Source organism: Dendrobates tinctorius, unplaced genomic scaffold (assembly GCF_039654945.1).
Source record: "Dendrobates tinctorius isolate UK_male_01 unplaced genomic scaffold, ASM3965494v1 ptg000196l, whole genome shotgun sequence".
Classification (NCBI taxonomy): Eukaryota; Metazoa; Chordata; class Amphibia; order Anura; family Dendrobatidae; genus Dendrobates; species Dendrobates tinctorius.
This window is the reverse complement of record NW_027361863.1, coordinates 13662589-13679196: the sequence shown is the minus strand read 5'-3', so window position 1 is coordinate 13679196 and position 16608 is coordinate 13662589.

Sequence of the window (16608 nt, the reverse complement as noted above, 5' to 3'; positions counted from 1 at the left end):
GAGGAGGGGAGGAGTGCGGCAGCAATCCAGGGGGCTCAGTCCTCTACTGATACACTATGAAGCCAGGAGATAGACATTAAGGGTCAGTGCACATGTTGCGGATTCTGCTGCGTTGTACAGTACCATTAAAGTCTATGTAAAATGAAAAACGCTGTGCACATGCTGCGGATTTTTCCGCGTGGATTTTCTGCGGATTTGAATCTGCAGCATGTCAATTCTTTGTGCGGATTAGCAGCGTTTTGAAACCTGCTCCAATATAGGGGAAATCAGCGCAAAATCTGCAGAAAATCCGCAGGTAAAACAGAGGTCATTTTACCTGTGGATTTCGCCAAATCCGCGTAGAAAAATACGCAGGGTAATCCGCAACATGTGCACACACCCTAAGGGTCCGTGCCGACGATCTGGAGTTGCTGAGGGTTGGACGCTCTGTATTTATGCAGCATCAAACCCGCAGCGTCCAGATGTGTGTGCACAGACGCCTGCGGCTCACCCGCGGAGACGGCGGACATGTGGCGCGTCTCTCCAGACAGCAGCATGTCCATTTATCCTGCGGGGACGCGAGCCTCCGCCACAGAAATCACATCAGTATAATGTAATGCAGTGAGTCCGCTCGGTTTTGTGATCACATGCGGATTTACCGGCATTCAGTAGTTGGCGGCGCTTTGGACACAGTGAACATACAAAACGCTGCTAGTTACGGATCGCGGGCACGCCGTTCACTCCGACAGGAGCAAACATCAAACAAATGCAATCTGATAAAAAATTGGATTGCACTAGCCCCAATGTTTCTCTATGGTGCAGCTCACATCTGAGATTATTTTCTCATGCAGATTCGGCATGCTGCAAATGCACCTGAGAATCGGATCGCATGCACCCATATACATCTATGGGTGCATGGGAAACATCGCACTGCACTCGGATATCACCCAAGTGCAGTGTGATTCCTGCCGACACTGGCAGCAGAGCATCAGAGCACGGACACTCGGATCACGCTCACAGAGGATCTGAGCACAGACACTCACATCACGCTCACAGAGGATCGGAGCACAGAGCACGGACACTCGGATCACGCTCGCAGAGGATCTGAGCACAGAGCACGGACACTCGGATCACAATCGCAGAGAGTCGGAGCACAGAGCACGGACACTCGGATCACAATCGCAGAGGATCGGAGCACAGAGCACGGACACTCAGATCACGCCCACAGAGGATCGGAGCACAGAGCGCAGACACTCGGATCACACTCACAGAGGATCTGAGTACAGAGCATGAACACTCGGATCACGCTTGCAGAGGATCAGAGCATGGACACTCGGATCACGCTCACAGAGGATCGGAGTGCAGAGCACGGACACTCGAATCACGCTCGCAGAGGATCAGAGCACGGACACTTGGATCACGCTCACAGAGGATCGGAGCACAAAGCACGGACACTTGAATCACGCTCACAGAGGATCGGAGCACAGAGCACGGACACTCGGATCACAATCGCAGAGAGTCGGAGCACAGAGCACGGACACTCGGATCACAATCGCAGAGGATCGGAGCACAGAGCACGGACACTCAGATCACGCCCACAGAGGATCGGAGCACAGAGCGCGGACACTCGGATCACGCTCACAGAGGATCGGAGCACAAAGCACGGACACTCAGATCACGCTCACAGAGGATCGGAGCACAAAGCACGGACACTCACATCACGCTCACAGAGGATCGGAGCGCAGAGCACGAACACTCGGATCACAATCGCAGAGAGTCGGAGCACAGAGCACGGACACTCGGATCACAATCGCAGAGGATCGGAGCACAGAGCACGGACACTCAGATCACGCCCACAGAGGATCGGAGCACAGAGCGCGGACACTCGGATCACGCTCACAGAGGATCTGAGTACAGAGCATGAACACTCGGATCACGCTTGCAGAGGATCAGAGCACGGACACTCGGATCACACTCACAGAGGATCGGAGCGCAGAGCACGGACACTCGAATCACGCTCGCAGAGGATCAGAGCACGGACACTTGGATCACGCTCACAGAGGATCGGAGCACAAAGCACGGACACTCGAATCACGCTCGCAGAGGATCAGAGCATGGACACTCGGATCATGCCCACAGAGGATCGGAGCACGGACACTCGGATCACGCCCACAGAGGATCTGAGCACAGAGCACGGACACACGTATCACCCTCACAGAGGATCTGAGCACAGAGCACGGACACTCGGATCACAATCGCAGAAGATCGGAGCACAGAGCACGGACACTCAGATCATGCCCACAGGGGATCGGAGCACAGAGCACGGACACTCGGATCACAATCGCAGAGGATCGGAGCACAGCACGGACACTCGGATCACGCTCGCAGAGGATCTGAGCATAGAGCATGGACACTCGGATCACGCTCGCAGAGGATCAGAGCACAGACACTCGGATCATGCCCACAGACGATCGGAGCACAGATCAGAGACACTCGGATCATGCTCGCAGAGGATCTGGGCACAGAGCACAAACACTCGGATCACGCTCACAGACGATCGGAGCACAGATCAGAGACACTCGGATCATGCTCACAGAGGATCGGAGCACAGAGCACGGACACTCGGATCACGCTCACAGAAGATTGGAGCACAGAGCACGGACATTCGGATCACGCTCACAGAGGATCGGAGCACAGAGCACGAACACTCGGATCACGCTCACAGAGGATCGGAGCACAGACTACTAACACTCGGATCACGCTCACAGAGGATCGGAGCACAGAGCATGGACACTCGGATCACGCTCACAGAGAATCGGAGAACAGAGCACGGACACTCGGATCACGCTCACAGAAGATCGGAGCACAGAGCACGGACACTCGGCTCACGCTCACAGAGGATCGGAGCACAGAGCACGAACACTCGGATCACGCTCACAGAGGATCGGAGCACAGAGCACGAACACTCGGATCACGCTCACAGAGGATCGGAGCACAGAGCACGAACACTCGGATCACGCTCACAGAGGATCGGAGCACAGAGCACGAACACTCGGATCACGCTCACAGAGGATCGGAGCACAGAGCACGGACACTCGGATCACGCTCACAGAGAATCGGAGAACAGAGCACGAACACTCGGATCACGCTCACAGAGGATCGGAGCACAGAGCATGGACACTCGGATCACGCTCACAGAGGATCGGAGCACAGAGCACGAACACTCGGATCACGCTCACAGAGGATCGGAGCACAGAGCATGGACACTCGGATCACGCTCACAGAGAATCGGAGAACAGAGCACGAACACTCGGATCACGCTCACAGAGGATCGGAGCACAGAGCACGAACACTCGGATCACGCTCACAGAGGATCGGAGCACAGAGCACAAACACTCAGATCACGCTCACAGAGGATCGGAGCACAGAGCATGGACACTCGGATCACACTCACAGAGAATCGGAGAACAGAGCACGAACACTCGGATCACGCTCACAGAAGATCGGAGCACAGAGCACGAACACTCGGATCACGCTCACAGAGGATCAGAGCACAGAGCACGAACACTCGGATCACGCTCGCAGAGAATCGGAGCACAGAGCACGAACACTCGGATCACACTCACAGAGGATCGGAGCACAGAGCACAGACACTCGGATCACGCTCACAGAGAATCGGAGAACAGAGCACGAACACTCGGATCACGCTCACAGAAGATCGGAGCACAGAGCATGGACATTCGGATCACGCTCACAGAGGATCGGAGCACAAAGCACGGACACTCGGATCACGCTAACAGAGGATCGGAGCACAGAGCACTAACACTAGTGGACCCTGGGGAAAAAATGGGATTATACTCAGATCAATGTTATCCCATGAGGCCGTGCAGATCTGGGTATTGCAGCATGCTGTGATTTTGCTTCAAAATCGGATGGGTGCGAGAAAAAAATCTGAACCATCAGAATAGCTTCCGATTTTTACGGATACAATGCAAATCTGTAGCAGAGGAAACAGAAAATGATTAATAGCTGCTGAGTGCAAGACGGACAGCACACGGATGACAAGTGAGAAAAATCATCCCACTATTTTGGAGGAAAATTGGCCAGATTATTTATCCGCTCATATGACCACCGCCTTACGCCATGACCACCCGGAGTTTTATTAAGAGGTTTCTGAGCTGAATCTCTCGGAGGCATTGTGCACGTAACCTCTTTACCAGCAGACACACTAGATTTGCCTACGCAGAGTTGCTTCAAGAGAAAGCACATAGTTTTTTCCTGAAGCGGCTTCGATGGCTGTTCTACCGTCGTCTTTTTACGGCAGCTCCGCCGCCAGCTTCTTTTTCCTGCACTTTCAACTATAAGGCTACGTTCCCACCATGAGCTTTTGGTGAGTTTTTGATATTCCAGAATTTCTGCACCTATTATGTAAATTAGGTTACTTACATTTTTGTGTGAGTTTTTTTGACATGCGTTTTTATCACGTTTTTGACGCTGCGTTTTTTGGCTCTTTTTGGTGTGTCACGCTGTAAAGAAAGTTGCTTTGTTTTTGACACTTCCTATCCTATTTTTTTGCTTTGAGAAAACTTTATTGACATACTTAGGGGCGAATGACATGAGTTTCTGCACGTAATGCATAACTTATTTTTGTGTGTGTGCTTTTTACCTGCAGAATTTCTGCACCTTATGCAAGTCTATGGGGAAAATCAACATAGAAAACTCCTCGTACCCGCAAGTGAGATTGACATGTTGCGGATTTGAAAAAACGCACCGCAGGTCAGTTTACGTAGAGTTAAGAAGAAGCACAGTAGGTGGGAGATCTCCATGAGATCTGCGTTTTTGAAGCATTTTTTTTTTTAACCCAATGATTGGGTTCGTGTAAGGTCCATCGTGCACTAGAACGGCACATGGGCCGAAAACATCTTCGTCTGAACGAACTCTTCGATAGTAGGGTAAAGAAGCAGTGTATGGTATAATGTCCTCACATCCTTGTGTATAAAGCCTATACATTGGGACCGAGGTACGGCCAAGATGAGGCTCAAAGCTGTCATACTGATCAGAATATTTGGGAAAGCAGAAGATCACTGACCATAAACAATGAAAGTCCTCTTCGCTGCAAGGAAATGTTTGGGTTTTTTTTCGGTCACATCATGGTTACACTTTGGACCAAGATTTGTGATCGCAACGTGTGAACACATCTTCATGGCTCATGCAGTTGTTCGTGAAACTCAGACTGAATGAGAACCCATGGATAATCCATCCATTGTGGTCAATACTCAGACCAATTTTCACGGATGACTTCACGAGCCCTTATTCACGTGTGATTTTTTTAACCATCCATGAAATAATGGAATTTCTGTAGAGGACATTGCACAAAGTTTGTCGTAGAAAATGCACGATAGCTGCAACTTCTGCCCAACTCATATTCAACTTTCAATGACCGCGCACCTGTGACCTAAGGCTGTGTAATTATCTCCTACAAGTCAGACTTGATTGACTTTTGTGATTTTATCCTTATTAAACTTTATAGTAAATATGTCTTGCAACCTTTTCACCTTTTTTTCCATAAATGTGTCTCCTAACAAACGTTCCATGTCTATAATTTCTGGAACTTGTTCATCATGTCTAGTGGTCGTATAAGTGATTCCGGCAACTCAATGAGGAGTGTCACCCAGAATAATAAGCAGCTGATGAAATCCGTGTTTTTCTCAGGTCTTCTTGCTTCACTATAAATTTACCCTTAGGGTTTGTACTAAGTGTAGAGAGGATGGTTTCAGAACCTGATTAATCATAGAGGTAATTGACCTGTCGCTATTCCAGGGAACTTTATCTTATAGTGCCTATGGACATCATAGAGTGGAGATTCCTCTTTTGAACCTAGAGATGATTACACTCTTTAAGTCAAAAATGTTGATATCTAAAGGAGGTCCTACATCAGGTTCAGGAGGTCACATGAAACATCTGCCCAAACATGTCTGCAACTTGCTTTCAAAATTGTGCAGGCATGTGTCCATCTATATCTGTATCGCCTTCTATTGCATGCAGTAGAGTGGTTTTTTTTGACAATCAAACCATCGGGAAAAAAACACCCATCTGAACAAGCGCTTTTGCCACAATTGGCCTGAATGGGTAGGCTCGAACAGCACGTAAGCCGAAAACATGTTTGTCTGAACGAGTCCTTCGATAGTAGGGTAAAGAAATAAGTCAACACATTCTCCCTAAACATATACATAGATGACACTCTTTCTAAATACATTGGATTCATAGACTCCTATGTGCATATTCGACTCCTAAAATGTTTTCAATTAAAGTACAGAGTGGTCTCCATCAGGCCCAGCTCAACCATATAGTACTAGGATGACCATTTTATTGAATGGAATACCACATTTTCTGAGAGTTTCAGGAGCCAGATTGGAGATGATCATCTGATACCATCCCTTGGAATATTCAATATACTAGTCGTGGACAACCTTCTTACGACAAAGGGTCGCTTATTAGGCTGGGATTTACCCCTATCATGTCAAGACACTATAAATAAACACTGATTGCTAATTAAATGTCTACATTGCAGTTAAGGACTTGTGTTACTCATTTGTAAATCGATGCTCTGCAATGTCATCAGCAAAATTTCAACACATGTTTAGTCATTAATGTAAAATAAGGCAAATATCACCAAACCCATCTGACCTACGTAACTACATCAGATAAGGAAGTTAATGTTGTTCACATTGCAACACAGAGAAAATCCCATGAACCAGTCCTAATTGTAACTGGCACAACTGGGCCAAGCTAAAGTCAGCCATTTATGTGATATAGGTATTGGCCAAATTCTCACTCGGCTCTCGGCTACGTCTTCTGACCTGTGTTCGCTGGTTGAGCATTTCACTGTGGAGATGGAAACAACAGAGGGGTCTACTATGGGAGCAAAGTATCGAGCATGTGAATGCAGCATACCGATCCTCCATCCCTCTGACGGTTTCCTTAAGGGGATAAATCAAAGGCCCCAATACTTAGAGACGTCATTGCGAACATTCTGTACTCAATGTCAACCAATAGGACCCTCTATATACCATTTATGATATTGATCCCCTTAGACACCAGTGCCCTGTAATAATTGTTACCTCTGCATCGCAAAAAGCAATGCCCTTGCCCATAAATATTTGCCAACAGTACAACTTTTACAAGGACAGTCTTGAGAACTGGTGTCACGGGGTTACTGCGATAGAGTGGGGCCAGAAGACCTCAGCGTGCCTTTGCTCCTACTCCTGCACTAAAAAGAAGCACTTCTTTTTAAACGGTGTAAATTATCTTTGCAGTTCAGGGGTTAATCGGCCATGTTGAGAACTCTGGGAGCTAGGGCTCTCAGCTGAGCACAATTAGCCACTCCTATCCCCTATATAATTTGGTTTCTTATTGACACACATTGTCAGAGCTAGCTTACGCTGCATGACTGGAAGGATAACGGTGGCTATAAGAGGAGGCATTTGGTGGATTTATCTGTGACTGTTGCTTGGTTTAGTAAGTATGAAAATTCCCTTTCCTTCTCCTATTTTGTTTTTTTTCCCATCTTCAACTCCCTGGTGCATTCATCTGTTATATGTGAGTGAATATTTGTTGGCTTGGTATTTTCCATTACCCCTGTCCGTGTTACCATGTTCGTCTGGTTGGTGTACTACAGTGCACAACTACTCCTCTCTTCTCTGTGTGGAGGAAGGGTACAGATGGCGGCCGGATTCAGGAGATAAGACAAGGTACATGACCCCAGCATCTTCATCTCCAGAAGTAACCCGGGGAATAGGGCGAGCTAGGGCGCCCCCTAATGTTAGGGACAGGGAAGGAGCCCCTGGTCCCGTGTCACCCGCAACTGGATTGCAGTGATGTTGATCTTAGCTCTACTATCCAGAAGGGTGGATGTTTTGGAGGCATTTCTGAGTATGTGAGAGGTTTCCCAGAGATGGGACTTAAATCTTCCGAATTTTAAGTTCATTTTGACACGTAATGTGTATGGCAAGTTAAAGACTTGGTTCTCATTTGGTACTTTTTTTATCTCTTTTCTTCTTGGTGACCATAATTGGTGATAAAGCCTTTTATGAAACGTTCCACTGCATTCAAAGTCTACATGGAATCTAGAATGGCCCGTAGAGACATGATAACCAATATTATTTACAGTTCTGATTCTATAGTTTATAAAGCGTCATTAGTAGAGATGATCCAGAATCAAAGTCTAGCAGACATGTTGGTAGTCCGTGGCCGCTGACCCTGTAAACCATGTCATACTTCCCGGCATCAGAACAATGATGTCACCCAGGATCTAATAGCCTGAAGAAGTGCATTACAGCAAAATGAAGAAGGTTGTCCGGTATCACATATGGCGGCCACGACCACAGGTTATTGACGTGGCCGCTGGACCAGGATCATGTGAATCTTTTAGATTAATCATTAATATTAGGTTTTAGGTAACTATTTTGAAAAGTATTGTATAAGAGACAGGAGTCTATAGTCCCATTTATTCCATTAAGTTACATGGCTTTATAATAGTTCCATGCAAGCTCCAAACTCAAAGCTAAACGTCTGCAGACTAAAACCTATGACCTGCAAGTGCTTCAGATTTCATATGGAAACAATTTTTTATTATTATTTCAAATGAAGATATAGCAAGAGGTGCAATTTTCTATCAGATTCTGATTTGTGTAATTAAAAATTCATCCATGATTTCATGCCATGGTAGGGCAGAACATGGAGAGCCTACAGGCAGAGCCATGAAGGGAGATAGTGGGTAAAGTGAACTTCCAAGGGTACCATTTATAAGGGGCACTATTTATAGCATTTACAAACTTTATTTGTAAAACCAATTTGAAGGTAAGAATTAGAAACTAAGAGACTTCCCTTTAAATAACATTAGCAATTGAGATTCAAAGTTGACACGTGACCAATGGTGGTGAGGAGTAGAGTTGAGCGAAACAGGTCTGCCAGATTCATAAGTCGCCGATTTATGCCAAAGTCGGGTTTCGCCGACCTAAACCCGACCACAGCGTGAAGTCGGCCATGCGGTCGGCAAAACGAGCGCCAAAGTCGGATTTCCCCGAACGCTTGCAGGTGACTTTTTTCAGCCAATGAGCAAGGACGTACACTGTGGGCAACGAGATGACGTGCAGCATCCGGGGAGAGAGAGCGAGAGAGAGAGAATTCATGCCAGCGAAAATCTTCCAGGCATGCGCACTTTAAAAAAGCGGTCCAGCATGTAGGTGTGCTTACTGTCCTCCACTCCCTGCCGACTTTGCTTCCCCATTGACTTGCATTGGGTTTCGTGTTTCAGTCGGACTTCCGACTTTTCACGATAGTTGGCCGATTTCGTTCAACTCGACTTTTGAGAAAGTCGGGTTTCATGAAACCCGACTCGACCCGAAAAAAAGGCAAAGTCGCTCATCTCTAGTGAGGAGCATTCTGAAACTTCTTCCATTGCCCTAAGAGGGAGCTGTTTTAGGTTAAATGCTCAATCCTCATGTTTTCCCTGTAGATAAGCCACTACCAGAAATCTCTAGTCTGGTAGCCACTTACTATCCTCCTCTACTGAAAACACATGACTGCTCAGAAAACTGAGCATACATGTGTATGGGGGAATTGGGAGCACTGTTGGCAAAATTAGCACTTGCCTGACAGCTAGCCAAGGTCTACAGATACTGTACTTGTAGGCAAATTCAGTCATCAGCAATATTCCCCACATCACCAATAAATATGCATGCCAGGGCATTCCTGAATCACATAACCATTGTCATCCCGCTCCAGACATTTACCAGACTTCTTGCGATCTAGATAATCAAAGGTCTGCCACACTAAGCAATTGATAGTCCCAGGTTTGCCACGCTGAGAAATTGATAGTCCCAGGTCTGCCACACTCAGTAGCTGATAATCCCAGGTTTGCCACGCTGAGTAATTGATAATCCCAGGTCTGCCACACTCAGTAACTGATAATCCCAGGTTTGCCACTCTGAGTAATTGATAATCCCAGGTCTGCAACACTCAGTAACTGATAATCCCAGGTTTGCCACGCTGAGTAATTGATAATCCCAGGTCTGCCACACTCAGTAACTGATAATCCCAGGTTTGCCACGCTGAGTAATTGATAATTCCAGATCTGCCACACTCAGTAACTGATAATCCCAGGTTTGCCACACTGAGTAATTGATAATCACAGGTCTGCAACATTCAGTAACTGATAATCCCAGGTTTGCCACGCTGAGTAATTGATAATCCCAGGTCTGCTACACTCAGTAACTGATAATCCCATTTTTACCATACTGAGTAACTACGGTCTTGTGTTTAATAAGCAGATTTGACGCCTATATAGAAAGAGTAGAGAAGATCAGCATGTAATTGCGAGAAATGCTGCACATGGATGCAGCATTGGACTGGCCCACAGGAGAACTGGAGAATCCCCTGGGGGGGACCATGTGTAAGAGTGGGCCACCACCCTCTTATATGAGCAGTACTTAGCACAATATACTTGAATCCCTATGTACAGACAAATATGGCATCTTATTCATTCAACCCAGTTCATTGTTATACATAAATTTGTGATTGAGGATAATGTCACATTTGCATGTAGCTGAAAAGAGGGGTCCTGGATTTGGTTACTGATGGGCTCCTGGCACCCTAGCCCTACACTGCATGGATGACCATTTCACATCGATGCACACAACAGAAACCTGTCCTAAACATAGGGGGCGCCATTTCAGAATTGTAAGAGTTATAGCTATTAAACCATGCGCACTTTTTACTTACGGCAGTTTATCAGAATCCTTTGCTGCTAATTTACTATTGCAGATAGTTTTAAACAGTGGGAGGCTCCTTTAAGACATATTTTTTGCGCCCTCAGAAGTTATGTGAACAGTTTATCTGAATGTTTTTCAACAACATTGTGAATACAACTTGGAAAACTCTAATGACACATTCAGATTCAGTATCATAACATCGAAGTCACAGCATTCTTCCCCTCCCTGTTTAGTCATTGCACATATTCACATGGACGAGGTTACTTCCTTTTCTTCAATTGCTAAATGTCTTGCGCAAAGATCTGAACTTTTAGACTATTTTTTTTTTTTTTACATTTAGATATAATTAGAGTTGAGCGAAACGGGTTGAAAAATTTCAAAAGTCGCCAACTTTTGGTAAAGTCGGGTTTCATGAAACGAAACCCGACCCTAGGGTGAGGTCGGCCACGAGCTCGGCGACTTTAGTGCCAAAGTCGCGTTTCAAAAGTTTGTTTTCCGCCCTTTTTCAGCCATTCAGGATCCACGGACACTGTGGGCAACGTGAAGACATAGGCAGGGGTCACCACCATCTTTGAGAAGGGCATGCAAGTGACTGGCTTGCTTAGGGGGGGCGTCACAGGGGGTATAAAAGGGCGTGCACGCCGACCGCCATGTTACTCATGCTGATCTCAAAACAGGGAGAGCTGCTGCTGATTCTGTAGGGAGAGCTTTAGGCAGGGAAGAAGACACCAAAAACTGCTTCTGCTGCTAGCGATTTTGCCTGTACAACACACCAGTCACTGTGTGTGCAGTGCAAGTGGAGGCTATATTTTGCTGGATCAGCGGTGTTGGTTGTTAGGCTGCCTTATAAGGCTTCCTGATAGCTGCATTGCTGTTTTCCCACTGCTCTGCAAACTGCTTTTTTAAAAGCAAACCAAATTTTTTTTTCTTGTCCTGGTGAGGTACTGAGCGTGCATTTTTTCACACCATACAGCGGTGTACGCTCCTCACACAGTACCGTGTAACGGCTGTTATCACGGTCACAGTGAAGCTATCTGTGTGTGACTCTGTAAGAATAAGTCGAGGACATGTTCCGTTCTTACAGACCTCCACCTTCTAGTTTTGTCTGTTTTTCAAACAGTTAAGTATATTTGCTGTTTGATCACATTCAAAACTATAGAGAGACAGCGTGTGTCTGTCCGTATACTTAAAAAACACGGAGCTTGACAATTTTACGGACACCAGACAGCAGTGTACGTGCACGCTCCTCTCTCAGTACCGTGTAACGGCTGTTATCACGGCCACAGTGAAGCTATCTGTGTGTGACTCTGTAAGAATAAGTCGAGGACATGTTCCGTTCTTACAGACCTACACTCTAGGCAGATTCCTATTCTGCCCAATTCTATATACACCTTGTAGTTTGTCATACACTAGCCAATTTCTGCCTGTGACATAGTGGTGTGATTTTCACTGGGCCTCACACAATCCAACAGTGTCCACAAGTGTGTTCAGAAATTCTACATCTCCCCTGTCCTATAGTGACATTTTTCACACCTGCGACATTGAGACTGTGACATAGCAGTGTGATATTCACTGGGCCTCACACAATCCAACAGTGTCCACAAGTGTGTTCAGAAATTCTACATCTCCCCTGTCCTATAGTGACATTTTTCACACCTGCGACATTGAGCCTGTGACATAGCGGTGTGATATTCACTGGGCCCCACACAATCCAACCGTGTCCACAAGTGTGTTCAGAAATTCTACATCTCCCCTGTCCTATAGTGACATTTTTCACACCTGCGACATTGAGCCTGTGACATAGCGGTGTGATATTCACTGGGCCTCACAAAATCCAACAGTGTCCACAAGTGTGTTCAGAAATTCTACATCTCCCCTGTCCTATAGTGACATTTTTCACACCTGCGACATTGAGCCTGTGACATAGCGGTGTGATATTCACTGGACCTCACACAATCCAACAGCGTCCACAAGTGTGTTCAGAAATTCTACATCTCCCCTGTCCTATAGTGACATTTTTCACACCTGCGACATTGAGACTGTGACATAGCGGTGTGATATTCAATGGGTCTCACACAATCCAACAGTGTCCACAAGTGTGTTCAGAAATTCTACATCTCCCCTGTCCTATAGTGACATTTTTCACACCTGCGACATTGAGCCTGTGACATAGCGGTGTGATATTCACTGGACCTCACACAATCCAACAGTGTCCACAAGTGTGTTCAGAAATTCTACATCTCCCCTGTTCTATAGTGACATTTTTCACACCTACAACATTGAGCCTGTGACATAGCGGTGTGATATTCACTGGGCCTCACACAATCCAACAGTGTCCACAAATGTGTTCAGAAATTCTACATCTCCCCTGTCCTATAGTGACATTTTTCACACCTGCAACATTGAGACTGTGACATAGCGGTGTGATATTCACTCGGCCCCACACAATCCAACAGTGTCCACAAGTGTGTTCAGAAATTCTACATCTCCCCTGTCCTATAGTGACATTTTTCACACCTGCGACATTGAGCCTGTGACATAGCGGTGTGATATTCACTGGGCCTCACAAAATCCAACAGTGTCCACAAGTGTGTTCAGAAATTCTACATCTCCCCTGTCCTATAGTGACATTTTTCACACCTGTGACATTGAGACTGTGACATAGCGGTGTGATATTCACTGGGCCTCACACAATCCAACAGCGTCCACAAGTGTGTTCAGAAATTCTACATCTCCCCTGTCCTATAGTGACATTTTTCACACCTGCGACATTGAGCCTGTGACATAGCGGTGTGATAATCAATGGGCCTCACACAATCCAACAGTGTCCACAAGTGTGTTCAGAAATTCTACATCTCCCCTGTCCTATAGTGACATTTTTCACACCTGCGACACTGAGCCTGTGACATAGCGGTGTGATATTCACTGGACCTCACACAATCCAACAGTGTCCACAAGTGTGTTCAGAAATTCTACATCTCCCGTGTTCTATAGTGACATTTTTCACATCTACGACATTGAGCCTGTGACATAGCGGTGTGATATTCACTGGGCCTCACACAATCCAACAGTGTCCACAAGTGTGTTCAGAAATTCTACATCTCCCCTGTCCTATAGTGACATTTTTCACACCTGCGACATTGAGCCTGTGACATAGCGGTGTGATATTCACTGGACCTCACACAATCCAACAGCGTCCACAAGTGTGTTCAGAAATTCTACATCTCCCCTGTCCTATAGTGACATTTTTCACACCTGCGACATTGAGACTGTGACATAGCGGTGTGATATTCAATGGGTCTCACACAATCCAACAGTGTCCACAAGTGTGTTCAGAAATTCTACATCTCCCCTGTCCTATAGTGACATTTTTCACACCTGCGACATTGAGCCTGTGACATAGCGGTGTGATATTCACTGGACCTCACACAATCCAACAGTGTCCACAAGTGTGTTCAGAAATTCTACATCTCCCCTGTTCTATAGTGACATTTTTCACACCTACAACATTGAGCCTGTGACATAGCGGTGTGATATTCACTGGGCCTCACACAATCCAACAGTGTCCACAAATGTGTTCAGAAATTCTACATCTCCCCTGTCCTATAGTGACATTTTTCACACCTGCAACATTGAGACTGTGACATAGCGGTGTGATATTCACTCGGCCCCACACAATCCAACAGTGTCCACAAGTGTGTTCAGAAATTCTACATCTCCCCTGTCCTATAGTGACATTTTTCACACCTGCGACATTGAGCCTGTGACATAGCGGTGTGATATTCACTGGGCCTCACAAAATCCAACAGTGTCCACAAGTGTGTTCAGAAATTCTACATCTCCCCTGTCCTATAGTGACATTTTTCACACCTGTGACATTGAGACTGTGACATAGCGGTGTGATATTCACTGGGCCTCACACAATCCAACAGCGTCCACAAGTGTGTTCAGAAATTCTACATCTCCCCTGTCCTATAGTGACATTTTTCACACCTGCGACATTGAGCCTGTGACATAGCGGTGTGATATTCAATGGGCCTCACACAATCCAACAGTGTCCACAAGTGTGTTCAGAAATTCTACATCTCCCCTGTCCTATAGTGACATTTTTCACACCTGCGACACTGAGCCTGTGACATAGCGGTGTGATATTCACTGGACCTCACACAATCCAACAGTGTCCACAAGTGTGTTCAGAAATTCTACATCTCCCGTGTTCTATAGTGACATTTTTCACATCTACGACATTGAGCCTGTGACATAGCGGTGTGATATTCACTGGGCCTCACACAATCCAACAGTGTCCACAAGTGTGTTCAGAAATTCTACATCTCCCCTGTCCTATAGTGACATTTTTCACACCTGCGACATTGAGACTGTGACATAGCGGTGTGATATTCACTGGGCCCCAAACAATCCAACAGTGTCCACAAGTGTGTTCAGAAATTCTACATCTCCCCTGTCCTAAAGTGACATTTTTCACACCTGCGACATTGAGACTGTGACATAGCGGTGTGATATTCACTGGGCCTCACACAATCCAACAGTGTCCACAAGTGTGTTCAGAAATTCTACATCTACCCTGTCCTATAGTGACATTTTTCACACCTGCGACATTGAGCCTGTGACATAGCGGTGTGATATTCACTGGGCCTCACACAATCCAACAGTGTCCACAAGTGTGTTCAGAAATTCTACATCTCCCCTGTCCTATATACACCTTGTACCTTGTTTTACATTACTATATAGTTTGTGGGATTTTGTGTACATTTTTACCAAAAATGAGGAAGGCTGGTGGAAGAGGCCGTGGAATTGGGTGGGGGTTGCCAGCTGGTAATGATGGTGTTGGTGGTGGATCTGATGGTAGTGGCAAAAGCAAAATAGGATCGAATGTAGGAGGTGTTGAGCCTGCGTTATCGTCTGGCTACACAAGGCATCGAAGGCTTAGCTTTCTAGGAGTTGGCAAACCGCTTTTAAAGCCAGAGCTTCAGGAAAAAGTTTTGGCTTACATTGCTGACTCATCCTCCAGCTCTATCGCCTCCTCTTCTGAAGTTGTAAAAAATAAAAGCACTGAGTCGTCATTGGAGGCTCGTGTTCATGAACCACACCTTTCCTTGTGTCCTTCACCCCAACCAAGATTGAAGGATGACGCAGGCCATACAACTGATTACTCCATGGAGCTGTTTTCACATACCATGCCTGGGTTATCAATTGAAATGGTGAATTACCCAGGCCAAGATGAATCTGACATGGAGTGCACTGATGCACAGCCACTGATAGATGATTCTGCTGGTACATTCAGTCAGAGCACTACATTGTCCTCGAAGTGTAATGTGCCAGATTCTGACCCTGATGAGACTCAGGTGCCCCTTCCCGCATACTATACCACCATACACGGTGGCACATGACATTGAAGAGGAGGTGATGGATGACCCAGTTGTTGACCCAGATTGGCATCCATTGGGGGAAGAGGGTGCTGCTTCCAATAGCTCAGATGAGGAGGAGGAGCATCCACAGCAGACATCGACATCACAACAGCTGTTATCTGGCAGGCCCGGAGCACTCCAAAGACAGGTTCCAAAAATCAAAAGAGTTGCTGGACAGCTTGTCTAGACAGTCAAAAAAGCACAGCGTGCTAGGCCGCAAAATGTCTTCCAAAGTAGGAAGAGTGCAGTGTGGCACTTTTTTGAACAAAATCCTAATGATCAGGCCAAGGTTATCTGTAAGAAGTGCGCAAAGACCTTTAGCCGAGGGAAAAATCTGAAAAATTTGAATACCAGTTGCATGCTTAGACATTTAACCAGCATGTACTTGCAAGCGTGGACACAACACCAAACCTCAAGTACCACATGTGCAA